The sequence below is a fragment of the Lipotes vexillifer genome, unplaced genomic scaffold, assembly GCF_000442215.2.
Source record: "Lipotes vexillifer unplaced genomic scaffold, Lipotes_vexillifer_v1.1 scaffold84, whole genome shotgun sequence".
Taxonomy (NCBI): domain Eukaryota; kingdom Metazoa; phylum Chordata; class Mammalia; order Artiodactyla; family Lipotidae; genus Lipotes; species Lipotes vexillifer.
The window spans coordinates 1,403,666-1,415,163 of record NW_006783414.1 but is presented as its reverse complement, the minus strand read 5'-3'; the positions used below and the strand labels follow the sequence as shown (position 1 = coordinate 1,415,163).

The 11,498-nt window shown below is 48.8% G+C and overlaps 1 protein-coding gene across 5 annotated transcripts in view; it reads left to right on the top strand.

Annotated features, from left to right (window-relative positions):
- MTSS1 (MTSS I-BAR domain containing 1) overlaps positions 1 to 11,498 on the top strand; it is a 167,724-nt gene that overhangs the window by 101,796 nt on the left and 54,430 nt on the right. The window lies entirely within an intron of this gene.

The window sequence follows — 11,498 nt, the reverse complement described above, 5'->3', positions numbered from 1 at the left end:
CGAACCCGTGTCCCCTGCATCGGCAGGCGGACTCTCAATCACTGTGCCACCAGGGAAGCCCTGTTCTGCTTTTTAATTTAATTTTGCAAGCAGGCAGAAGAAAAGATGTTTGGAAATTCTGGGAGTGTTATTGCTGTGTGCACAAGCCAGCCATTCTTGCCACTGTAATGTCTGTCCTCACACAGACTCTGCTCTAAAACTGGTTGACTTAATTAGCTTTAGGTGAGTCCCAGAAAGTGCTTCGTCCTGCTCTACCTGATGGGAATTTAAGAGGAAGGAATTGAGGACCTCAAAAGGGAAGGTGTGTGGTTGACATTGGATTGATGTTGGTAAAGACCAACTGTGAAATATTTTGAGTGTCCACTGCACGCCAAGACCTTGCTAAGCACCCTTGGGAGTTAGAGTTAGCCCGATGACCTCCCTGAGTGTCTTACCTAGAGGGGACGAGCAGAAGCTGTCCCTTTCAGAAGACTGCTCCATGCCATTTTCCCGAGGACAAACATGCCCAGCTGTGGGTGTGAAGCCCTAACTCCCAAGTTTCTTTGCATCTGTTGGAGAGGACAAGCAGGGAGAAAGCTGAAGCAGTGGGAAGAAAAGAATTTGGCTGTAATTTGTGTACTGTTATTCTCCGGCTTGCAGTTGATGGCGTTTTGGGGGAGAAATGTCTGCCAGGGTAACAGCATCAGTGGTGTGTTTGGGAGCAAAGCAGACATGTTTCCTGCATTATACAGACGCTGGGCCACGTGACCGAGGATCCCTTCCAGTTCCACGAGTCTAATAAACTCTGTGGTACTTACTATCTAACCAGCTAGAGATGTCAAAAAGTCTTTTGAAGCAAGTCTGAAAAGAGAAACCAAATCTATTTTGTGCGAATTTGTTTGCATTCCCATTGGCTTTAATGAACCCCACCACCATCACCCACCATTTCCCAAGTGATTTCTTCCTTCCCAGCTTCCCGGTTTCCATTATTCAGCAAATATCTTTTGAGTGTTGCCCATGCCGGGCACTGTGCAATGGACAGGAGCCCCACCTGCAAGAAGCCTAGTCTTGACGGAGGAGACAGCGTGAAGAAGCAATGGCAGGACGGTGTGTGATGGGCGCAGAGATCAAGCAGAGAGGGGGCCACTTGCAGGCAGAGCTCCCGGAGTACTGCTCAGTCCCAGTGACACCCAGGCAGGGTCACACAGGGGCACAGACGCCCGCAGGCAGGGCAGAGTCCCAGCGGAGGGAACGGCGTGTACCGAGGCCGAGAGACAAGGGGAAGGGAGGACGGGGTATTTGGGAGCTGCTGGGAAGCCTGGCGTCTGGAACGTGTGTGTTGGCAGTTGGTGCCGATTGTTTTTTTTGCAAAGACTCTCAGGTGCCAGTTTAAAAGAACATTCACAGCTCTGCCTTTCTGTCTGTTGACTTTAATAGATGTCAACTCTATGAAATTCAGGTGAAATCCTCCTCCCGTGCATACTAATTACCTCCCGTTAACCGCGTACAAGGAAATTTGCAATAAACCAATTTAGCGAGCATCTGTCCAAATCATTTGGAGCAAAGCACTTCATCTTTACATTTTCCAGCCATTTTATCCCCAAATGTTATAAATCTGTTGTCGTGGAATGACTTGGAGGGTGTGCAAAAGTCATTGTTAAACCCGAGACTGTATCACATCTGTTCCCTTTTACGTTGGTCATTAGAACCATATTTCAGTATGCTTATTATTAGCCGATGCTTTGGGGGGGGTTGTTTGCTTTTCCTTCCTTGTCCCTTGTGTCTGGGGGAGCCTCTTCTTGCCCCACGTCTGTGGTGCTATGGGTGAGCAGGCTGCTGACTTATGAAGGTTGCTGGGGACCAGGGTCATCACAGAGCCGATTCGGGGAAGGCTGTGCAGGGAACCCCATACTTGGAGTCCCCTTGGGAATGAAAGGAGTGACAGCGGGCTCCTGCCCCTCTTTGCTGTCCCTCCACCTGGTCACAACACGTACAAGGCAGTGTGGTTTTAGCAGGGTCACCGAGTCTGCTCTGCCAGCTGCCCAGGCATTTGTTTTGTCAACTGCAGGTTAAATATGAAAAGCTTGGCACTCAGACTCTGTCCTGTTGACGTCATCTTTGGAAACCTGTCTTGTGATAATGTGCAACGAAGCAGTGGCGGCCGCTTCCTCTCTGCATGAATGAAGGCCAGAAATGTTGTGAAGCAGAAGAGTGTGTTTTGGGTACTTGTCTGCTCGCATGTGAAAGATTGGTACGGAGTGGAGTGGTGACTGGTCCTCCTTAGCTTCCCCTGAGGCCTGGTCAGCAGCCCTAGGGATTTCAGTTAGAGAAGCAGTGGGGTCTGATGGAAGATGCATGGGGTTTGGAGGCACAGAACCTGATCTGCAGGCCGGCTCCCTTGCATGTTAGCTGTGTGACCTGTGGCAGGTTACTTACCCTTTCTGTGCACAGGCAGCTTGAGGATGTTTTAGAGGAAGTGTTTAGACAGTAGTCCATCTGGAAGGAGTACTTCAAGACTGAGAGAGCATGCATAGCATATGTAAAGAGTCCCCCTTCCAAAAATAGAGTTGGGGGCAGGGTGAGGGATAAAGCACCAGGCCACCTCTTGGAATCACTGTAGTCTCTGTAGCTTATTTTCCTCATCCGTGATGGGAAGATTCATGCCCACCACAAACGTTGACATGAATACTAGAAATACAGTATATGTGTTGCCTAGCACGAGATTGCTGTCCCAAGCAGGAATTGTAACACGTCGTTGCCAATGGCCCTTTTGTTTTGTTTTGTTTTAAATCTCAGAGGTCTCTAAAGTTCGGGTATGCTCTGGTTTTCAGTGGCATTGTCAGGTGGGTGCGCTCTTGGAGGGTGCCCAGGCCCTTGGGGTGGAGAATGGTGTCTGCAAAGACCCCTTGCACGTCCGGCCAGAGCTGGACCTCTTTTCTCCATTGCAACATCTCAAATCTAAATAGCATTTTGCTGCTTAAAAGTTACTCTTTTGCAAACCTCTGGTTCAGGCAAGATCCCTTCTGAAGTACCAGATGGTTTTTCAGGGATCCTCCCAGCTCCCCTGGTTCTCTCATTCCTAAGGAATAGAAGAACTGAATTTTAGGTCTTCTATCATTGACTGGCCAGGAAAATTTAAGTGAGTGGGTTCAGGGAGTTAATGGCATTTGCGCCTGAATGTCTGCTCCCTCCCGACCTGAGTGGGGACTCTCTGGGACCCTACTGGCCCTCTGGTGGATACTTGTTCTCCTGCAAATGGAAGGGAGAGGCACGGGACACCTGCCTCGTGGCGGCAGCTGCTGGTCTCCCGATGATTCTAGGCTGCATGGCAGCCACATCACTACCTCTTACAGCAGGGAGGAAGCCCTCACTGGATGCCCAGGCCGCCTGCAAAGCAGCTTTTTGCCACCAGTGTTCTGGGAAGGAATCCTGGGAAGAACATTAGGCACGGACTTTGAAGGCTGAAGGAGACACCCTGCCCTCACTCTGAGCAGAGTGCCTTTCCAGCTGTGGGTTGCCTACTTACATAATCCTGATTGGAAAAACTTTAGGATTTGCTGCAGGCAGAGAGCCGATGAAATGCTAGTCCTTAGGTGTGGATTTCTGCTAGTTAATCTGATTGTTTGCTAATCAATCCCTGTTTTCCTAAAGGAGCTCAAAATTTGAAATGAAAAAGCAATCAAGATTTCAACAGCGAAATGCCTTATTGCTCAAGGGGTGAATTGAGAAAGAGTTTAATTCTCCCCCAGGTATTATCAGCAGCAGCAATCACTTCAGACTCAGAAGGGGATGTTAGAGGATTGGCGGGGAGAGGGGTGCTCACCAGATCCAGTTATTCCATCTTCCTTTCATGCCTCTCTAGTCCATCATAGTACCTGTGAGGAACAGGTGCCCACTAGCTTACGTATCTAACGCTCTTATGAGACCACAGACTCTTGGCAGCAGGGATGGCCTTACTTGTTTTTATTCCTCCCGTGCCCAGCGCTGGCGTGTGGGCAGGATGTCAGGACATACTGAGGCATATTGGTGGGCTAAGCCCACGTAACAGAGCAATGCTGATGGTGTGTTTTTACTGCTCAAGACCAAGCACACCTGCAGCAGTGGCAGCAGCAGCAACACAAACAGACTGAGAAGGTGCCTGAGCCCGTGTTCTTAACCTCCACCAGCTTCCCAATCAGCCCAGATGCACATGAACATGGCTCTGTGTGCAGTTCATTGCCCTGGAGTCACGTGTTGCAGACTCAAGCCTAGGGCAGTACAGAGCCTTCTGACACAGTCTCGGCAGAGTGTTTGCGCGCTCCTTCGTATGCTGTCTTCATATTTGGTCTGGTGGATCCGTGCCCTGCATTTGCAAGCATGAAATTGCAGTCCTGTTGCGGTTGGAGGCAGATGTGGCCCAGAGCCGTGAGGACCTGATGTTGTCACCTCTGATGGTGGCAAAAGGGGAAAGTGGTACTGAGGAGGGACAGGGGACCCTGCAGGTTCAAAGGCCCTGAGGCCTGGGCTGGTTCACCCTGTGGTTCTGCATGACTCGTTCTAAGGCCACCAGACTGATCTGGTCAGACACGGCATCACATTCCTGTGCTGACCTCAGTTCCTCCTCCAGAACCATCTGAGATGAGATTGTTGCAATCCTTTGAAATTTTTCATTTAACTTTTAAGAGTGGGAAAATACATATAACAATTTCCATCGTTATACTAAAAAATGCCATTTTTCAGTGTACAGCTCAGTAGTGTTAAGTATATTCACACTGTCGTGTAGCCAGTCTCTAGCACTTGCCCATCTTGCAAAATTAAAGCTGTACCCGTTAGATGACAGCTCCCCATTTTCTTCTAACTCCAGCCCCTGGCTTTTCCACATTCTGTTTCCATGATTCGGATTACTCTAGACACCTCCTGTGAGTAGAAGCAGACAGTATTTGTCTTTTTGTGACCGTCTTATTTCACTCAGCAGAATGTCTTCAAGGTTCCCCCATGCCGTAGCCTGTGTCAGGATTTCTTTCCTTCTTAAGGTTTGATTATATCCTTTCGCAGAGCTGCTTTGAGTGTGTATTTGTGCTGCTGAGGAGTGACTGATGGACTTAGGGGCCCTTTAGCTTGTCCACGTGCTATTGCTCACTTTTTCTGAGGGCGCCCTGGGCCACTTCCTCTGCTTTTAAGAAGTGTTATGATTCATGTGAACCAAGTACGACTGTTGCATTTGTTGAAAGGTTTGGCCACTGTTTCACTTGGGCCTGGAAGCCACAGCTGCCATTTTGTTGAATAGTTTTGAATGGACATTACCGTTAAAAAAAATTTATTAATTGCGCTGGATACAGTGTTAGGGACTCTACAAATAACAGCCACCACGTTAGTGCTGACTGTGTGCTTGGCCCTGTGTCTCATAGGTGCCTTCTCACTGAGTCCTCTCAACAACCTGGTACTGTTACCCCTCACTTTATTATTATTATTTTTTTATTGTTTTTGCGGTACGCGGGCTTCTCACTGTTGTGGCCTCTCCCATTGTGGAGCACAGGCTCCAGACGCGCAGGCTCAGCGGCATGGCTCACGGGCCCAGCCGCTCCGCGGCATGTGGGACCTTCCCAGACCGGGGCACAAACCCACGTCCCCTGCATCAGCAGGCGGACTCTCAACCACTGCGCCACCAGGGAAGCCCTACCCCTCACTTTAGAGATGAGGACACTGAGGCTTGGGAAGGTGAGGACTGGTAGGGACTGGGGGAACTGGGATTTGAACCAAGTTCTGACTCTGGTGCTTGTGCCCTTGAACCACTGTTCTTCCGGGGGCACTGGCCAAGGACTGGGCTTTCTATTAGGAACACAGGAGAGAGGGGAGACAAATAACTAACTCAGTGCACAGAGGAGTTGTGGGGTATGTGTATCAGAAACGACCCGGGCTTAAGTAGGTCGTTGCAGGCAGGCATGAAAGCAGGCACTTCCTGTAGGAGCATCTCATTCACAGATCTTCCACCTGCCAATGCCAGTGGACACCTGTTTCATGAGAGGCGGTCCCTGCTATCAGAGAGCTTAAAATGGATTTGAGTGACTATTATTTTTTATTTTTTTATTTCTTTGAAAACAGAAAAACCTATAGCCAAGGACTGATCGTTTCATCTGGGACCTCTGCCATTCACACCTGACTTACATTAGTTGATGAATTATCATCTCAACCATTTAAAGTATACAGTCCAGTAGTGTTAAATATATCTACGTTGTTCTGCAGCAGATCTCCAGAACTTTTTCATCTTGCAAACTGACTCTATACCCATTAAACAATTCTCCATTTCCCCCTGCCCCCAGCCCCTGAGAACCACCATTCTACTTTCTTCTCTGTGAACTTGACCATGTGAGGTACCTCATATATGTAGAATCATATAGTATTTGTCTTTTTGTGTCTGGCTTTCCTCACTTGATGTAATACCCCCGAGGTTCACCCACGTTTGTAGCATGTCACTGGATTTCCTTCCTTTTTAAAGGCTGGATTATATTCCGTCGTGTGTATGTACCACATCTTGTTTATCCATCATCCGTGGGCAGACATAGGTTGCTTCTACCTCTTGGCCATACACCTTCTTTTAAACCTTTCTGTGGCTCCCATTTGCCTTGGGGTGAAGTTACCCACCCGCCAAAGCTTGACCTTATTGCTGAGACCATTTCAAAGCCTGCCCTCTCCCTCCAGCCTCATCCTCTGAGCCACCCCCATGTCTGTGATGCTCTGGCCACTTTGGACTCCTTAGAGGCCCCCAGACACACACTGTTCCCTCTTGCTGCCCGGCCTTTGCACATGTTCTCTCTGTCTGGAATGCTCTTATCTTCCCAACCTTCCCGACCCTCCAATATCCTGTCTTAGCCTGTCTGGGCCCTTCTGTCTCAGCTTAGACAAGCTCTTCTTGACTCCCCAAATCTGGAACCTTATCACCTTGGATCATCCATTCCTATTTAGCTGTTGTTTTGTACCACAGGCTTGGGAGCTTTTTTTAGAGCGAGGACTGTTTTACTGACTCATTGTGGTGTCTGTGCGTGTGGTGGGTGTAGAATATTTATTAAGTGCAGGAAGTGTCATCCTTTCAGATGCAGGAGACTCCTCCTTTTGTCTCTCTGCCCTTTTCTCTTTGCCACTAAACCCCATGTCCCAAGTTGAAAATGAGTACTTTCTTCCGATAGAAACACTTAGGTTCAGTAGTACCTGGGTTAGATATGTAATGGGTTCAGTTTGTCAGTTACCCTGACAACATAATTACCATTCAGGACATTGCTTCTTTGGGGGAAAAAAAATCATGTCTGTTTCCAAAACAGCTGAAGTATAAAGTTTTCTGGAACATGCACCTCTTTGGTAAGTTGAAGTCAGCTGGTGAGTCTGCTGTTGGTTTGGAAATCAGAGATGATTTTCCAGCCGCATAATGAGGGCAAAGATGAGTGGTCCTCTCTACATCAGGAAAACAAATCTACCCATCCACCCAGAAAGGAGAGGAAAAGGGTGTTGCAACCTCATTCTTAGTTGAGTAATTCCCGAGAATTTAAGGTGTGACTTTTTTTTTTTTTTTTTTTTAACATATGTGGGTGGGCCATTGGTACTACCCTCTGTTTAAACCAGGTTTCAGTAGTAAATAATCATCCCATTCTGTCCTCCAGCTGTCTGGGGTGGGAGCTGTCCCTTTGCTGAGAGTGAATTAGTCTATTTTAAAGCTTACCAAGAGACGAAACGAAAGAAGAGCGTGCGGGATGGGGGATGGCAGAGCTGGCAGTGCCATGACTCAGATTCCACTCAGACCTCATTCCAGACTTGACTGGGATAGAAACCAGACTTTAGGATGCTCACGACTCATTGTCTGTGGGAATGGTGTCCCTGGAGTTGTGCATTGCACAGCCTGTGCAGCCATATATAGCAGCCCCAAGAGGCTTGAAGGGCCAGCGGCTGTCTTTGAAGGCAGTAACCTCCTCCTCTTAATTGATCATAACACAAATTTTCGCTGCCGTTGGGGTACTAAACAGAAAACTCAAATGCATTTTGGATTGAGGTGAGATGTATATCCCAAACCAGATTTAGTTGTGAAGTCTTGTGTGCGCATAAAGGCAGTGAAGAGGTCTGGAAACAGCTGCAGTTTTGTTTTTGTTTTTGTTTTTTGTTTTTTTATTGCAGTACGCGGGCCTCTCACTGTTGTGGCCTCTCCCGTTGCGGAGCACAGGCTCCGGACGTGCAGGCTCAGCGGCCATGGCTCACAGGCCCAGCCGCTCTGCGGCATGTGGGATCTTCCCGGACCGGGGCACGAACCCGCGTCCCCTGCATCGGCAGGCGGACTCCCAACCACTGCGCCACCAGGGAAGCCCAGAGCTGCAGTTTTGAATGTTACTAGCAAGTATGTGTTGCATATACTTAACTCCGTCCGTACAGGGCCTGGTGCTCAGCATCCTGCTTGGATTATCTCACTCAGTGGGTCTGTGGAGGAGGTACTGTCTGAGGAGGAAACTGAGCTTCAGAGTGGGTATCACCCAAGGTTATACGATTGGTTGGAGGGAGAGCTGGAACAGTGACGAGAGATGCCCAACACCTGAACCCAGTTCTGAACCTTGGTGGGACACTGCTGCTTGGCTGGCTTGCCCTGCGCTAACTGAGAGGTGGTGTACCCGGGGGCCTGGGTCTAGATTCGGGACCGGCTGGGCCTGTTACTGTCCATCTCAGGCGTTCAGTAACAGGCCATCTCTCCAGGGCCAGGGAAACGTTCCCTAGGGTTCCCTTCTCCCTGTTTCCCGAAGAATGAAATTAGAGGAATAGCCTGCATATGGGATTTGGTTGTTTCTCTGGTGGGGCAGTCAGCTGGATGGTGGGTGTCCTGGACTTACTAATCCACCAGATGGGTCTCAGTCTTTTGACCTTAAAAAATAAGAAAATTGGGTTTCTTTAGTCTCTCTCTCTTTTTAAGCAGTTCTTAATCTGCTTTTGAATGCTTGTTTGTGGGCTGAATACAATTCTGTGTTAACCTAGTGGTTTAGTATTGTCAGGTGCGTTAACCTGTCCCTACTCTTGGGTTCACTCGTGTCTGTATCTGTCTCTCATAGACACCCAGACACACAGATGCACACAGACACACTCTTTATACTTGGCCACATTCAAATGTCATAGCTTTTCCTGTTTTCTTGCTTGGAACCAGAAGATCCCCGATGCTAAGACTTCTACCTGAATGGTCAGTTTCAGCTTTGTAATAACTGGTAATTGTCTCCTAAAATAAACCAGCCTCTCCAGGGCTGGGAGCTGGTCTTTTCAGCCATCCGGACCCAGAGCCATTCTTACCTCGTGGCTATCTGCCTGTGCCGTTTCCTGCGGCCCTGCGTGGTCCTCTGGAAACTTGGCTGACAAGCCCGCAGAGGGGGAGGGCCAGCTCTTTCTCTGGACCAGGCATGAGCCTACGCCTGCCTGTCCCACCCTCTCTCCTCCACCTTCTGGTTGGGAGCCGCTCTCTGCCTTTGTCTCCCCCAGTTGTCACCACTGGTTTGGAGTGGTGTAATGCCATCTCTCTGGGATGCTCACAGAATCGACACGGATTCTTACTGGAGTTAATTCCTGCCTCAAACTTTAAAGTTTGCCGATGGAGTACTATGAAGATGGTTTGCTGGGTTCTTCACCGAAGGAGTGCTGGGTTCCTGATTGGAAACGTTGGTGGCAAACCCTGGGGGACTGCATGGCAGCCTTTTGGGGAGACCCCTGCTCACTGGTGCTGTCTTCATATCAAATCTGCTCCTGTGAAAATAAGCCCACTTGGGTGTGTGGTATTAAGGAGAGTACTGCAGGTCATGCAAATCTTTTTCATTTTTTCAAAGTCTTCTTTGGGGATGGTAGAAATTCTTTATAAGGTGCCAAGTACACTGGAGTTTAAAAATAGATTCTTTCCTTTACACTTTTCTGACTCTTTCGCATGTGAAATGAGCCATTAAGCTTGCTTCATGGTGGTGGTCCCAGGTACCGCTGCACTGGCCCAGAGTGTCTGTTGGAAGATGCAGATGGTGTCCAGAGCCATCTGGGAAGTGGTGAGCTGCAGGGCACAGTGAACTGAAGGAAGCTGCGGACAGAATGGAAGCAGGCACCTAGGAGAGCTTCCCGGGCACCTGCTGTCTTGGTACCTCACCATGATGGGGGCGGTGTCAGGAGATGCCTGGGGGTCGCCTCTTCACGTTGGCTTGATCCGGAAGGCTCCTCTGCAGGCCGTGCCGCTTCTCATAGCAGCACATGTGGGCGAGGTGTGGGTTTTCTCCTTCAGTAAGGCTTGCACCCACTTTTATGAATTACTTACCCTGCAATCCCTCCAGCTCACCCTGTCCTCTTCTCCCAGTCCTGGTCTACATAAATGTGTCCCCCTGGGAGTTACCTAAGAATCCACATGCATTCATCTCAAAAAATGACCAGGGCCCTGGGAGAAGCCATCCTCAATGATGCTCTGCAGGGTGACTAAAGACGCACATCGTGGTGGGTTTGTGTGTATGTGCACGCACACGTGTGTGCTGTGTATACAGCAGGTGGAGAGAAGCCATGTGGTTATGTTTTTGCCATATGTAGCCTCCTAAGTGGTTTACTGAGTACCACCAGGGTCCTTGGTACTCTTTCTGTTTAGGTGCCAATTATGAATTTCCAGGTAGTACTCGATGGCTGGAATTAGAAACCAGCTCTGTGCTTAAGACCTGGGAGGAGCTACCTTCCATGGCTGTTCTTGTTTTGTTCAGACTCACTGAGCGGTGGTAGCCATTGCCAAAGAGGCCAGAATGCTTTACCCAAACCCTCTGCTTGGGGAGGGAAGGTTTCTTCAAATAACTCCCTCTCTTCCTAAACCTATGCTCACTCCACTCTAAGGATTATGGGAGTAGAGAGCTCCCTGCCCTCTTCCTATGAGGGTGGGGCAGAATACGGTCTCTGGCCCTAGAGATGTTTCAGCTGAGTCTAAGCAACTCAGGCAAGGGTGAGAAAAGAGAAATTGCAGTGACTTGCTAAAACTGGGTTACTCCTAAGGTCTCATTCAGCTTGTAAATTCTGTAACTCCAAGATGCTGAAGGTCCTTTAGAAAGTGGCTTCAAAAAATCTCAGGGCTGACTGTTGAGAATACCATCTGGTAGGTCCCTCGTCCTCCTTTATACTCAGCCAAGTGATTGTTGTCATGGCAACAGAGCTGCTCCTGCAAAGGCTTTTCTAACAGCATATAAGGGGATCTGAAGCTTCCTGAGATTCTTAGTAATTATCTTCTAAAAAAAAATATGCTCGGAATATTGTGAACATTTTCACGGACCCTCTTCCATCCTAATGGGGATTTTTGAGGTCCATTATCAGCCCTGAATCTTAAAACAAAAAGACTCGATTCTTTGTTTTGCCTTCCCTGTTTTTCTTCTGTGTGCGCTCTTACCTGAAAGAGGACTCACCCTCTTATGATTCCTCAACGGCTTGCATGTAGTAGGTGCTCAAATATTTCATTTGAAAGGTTGGCAGGGGCTTCCCTGGTGGCGCAGTGGTTGAGAGTCCGCCTGCCGATGCCGGGGACG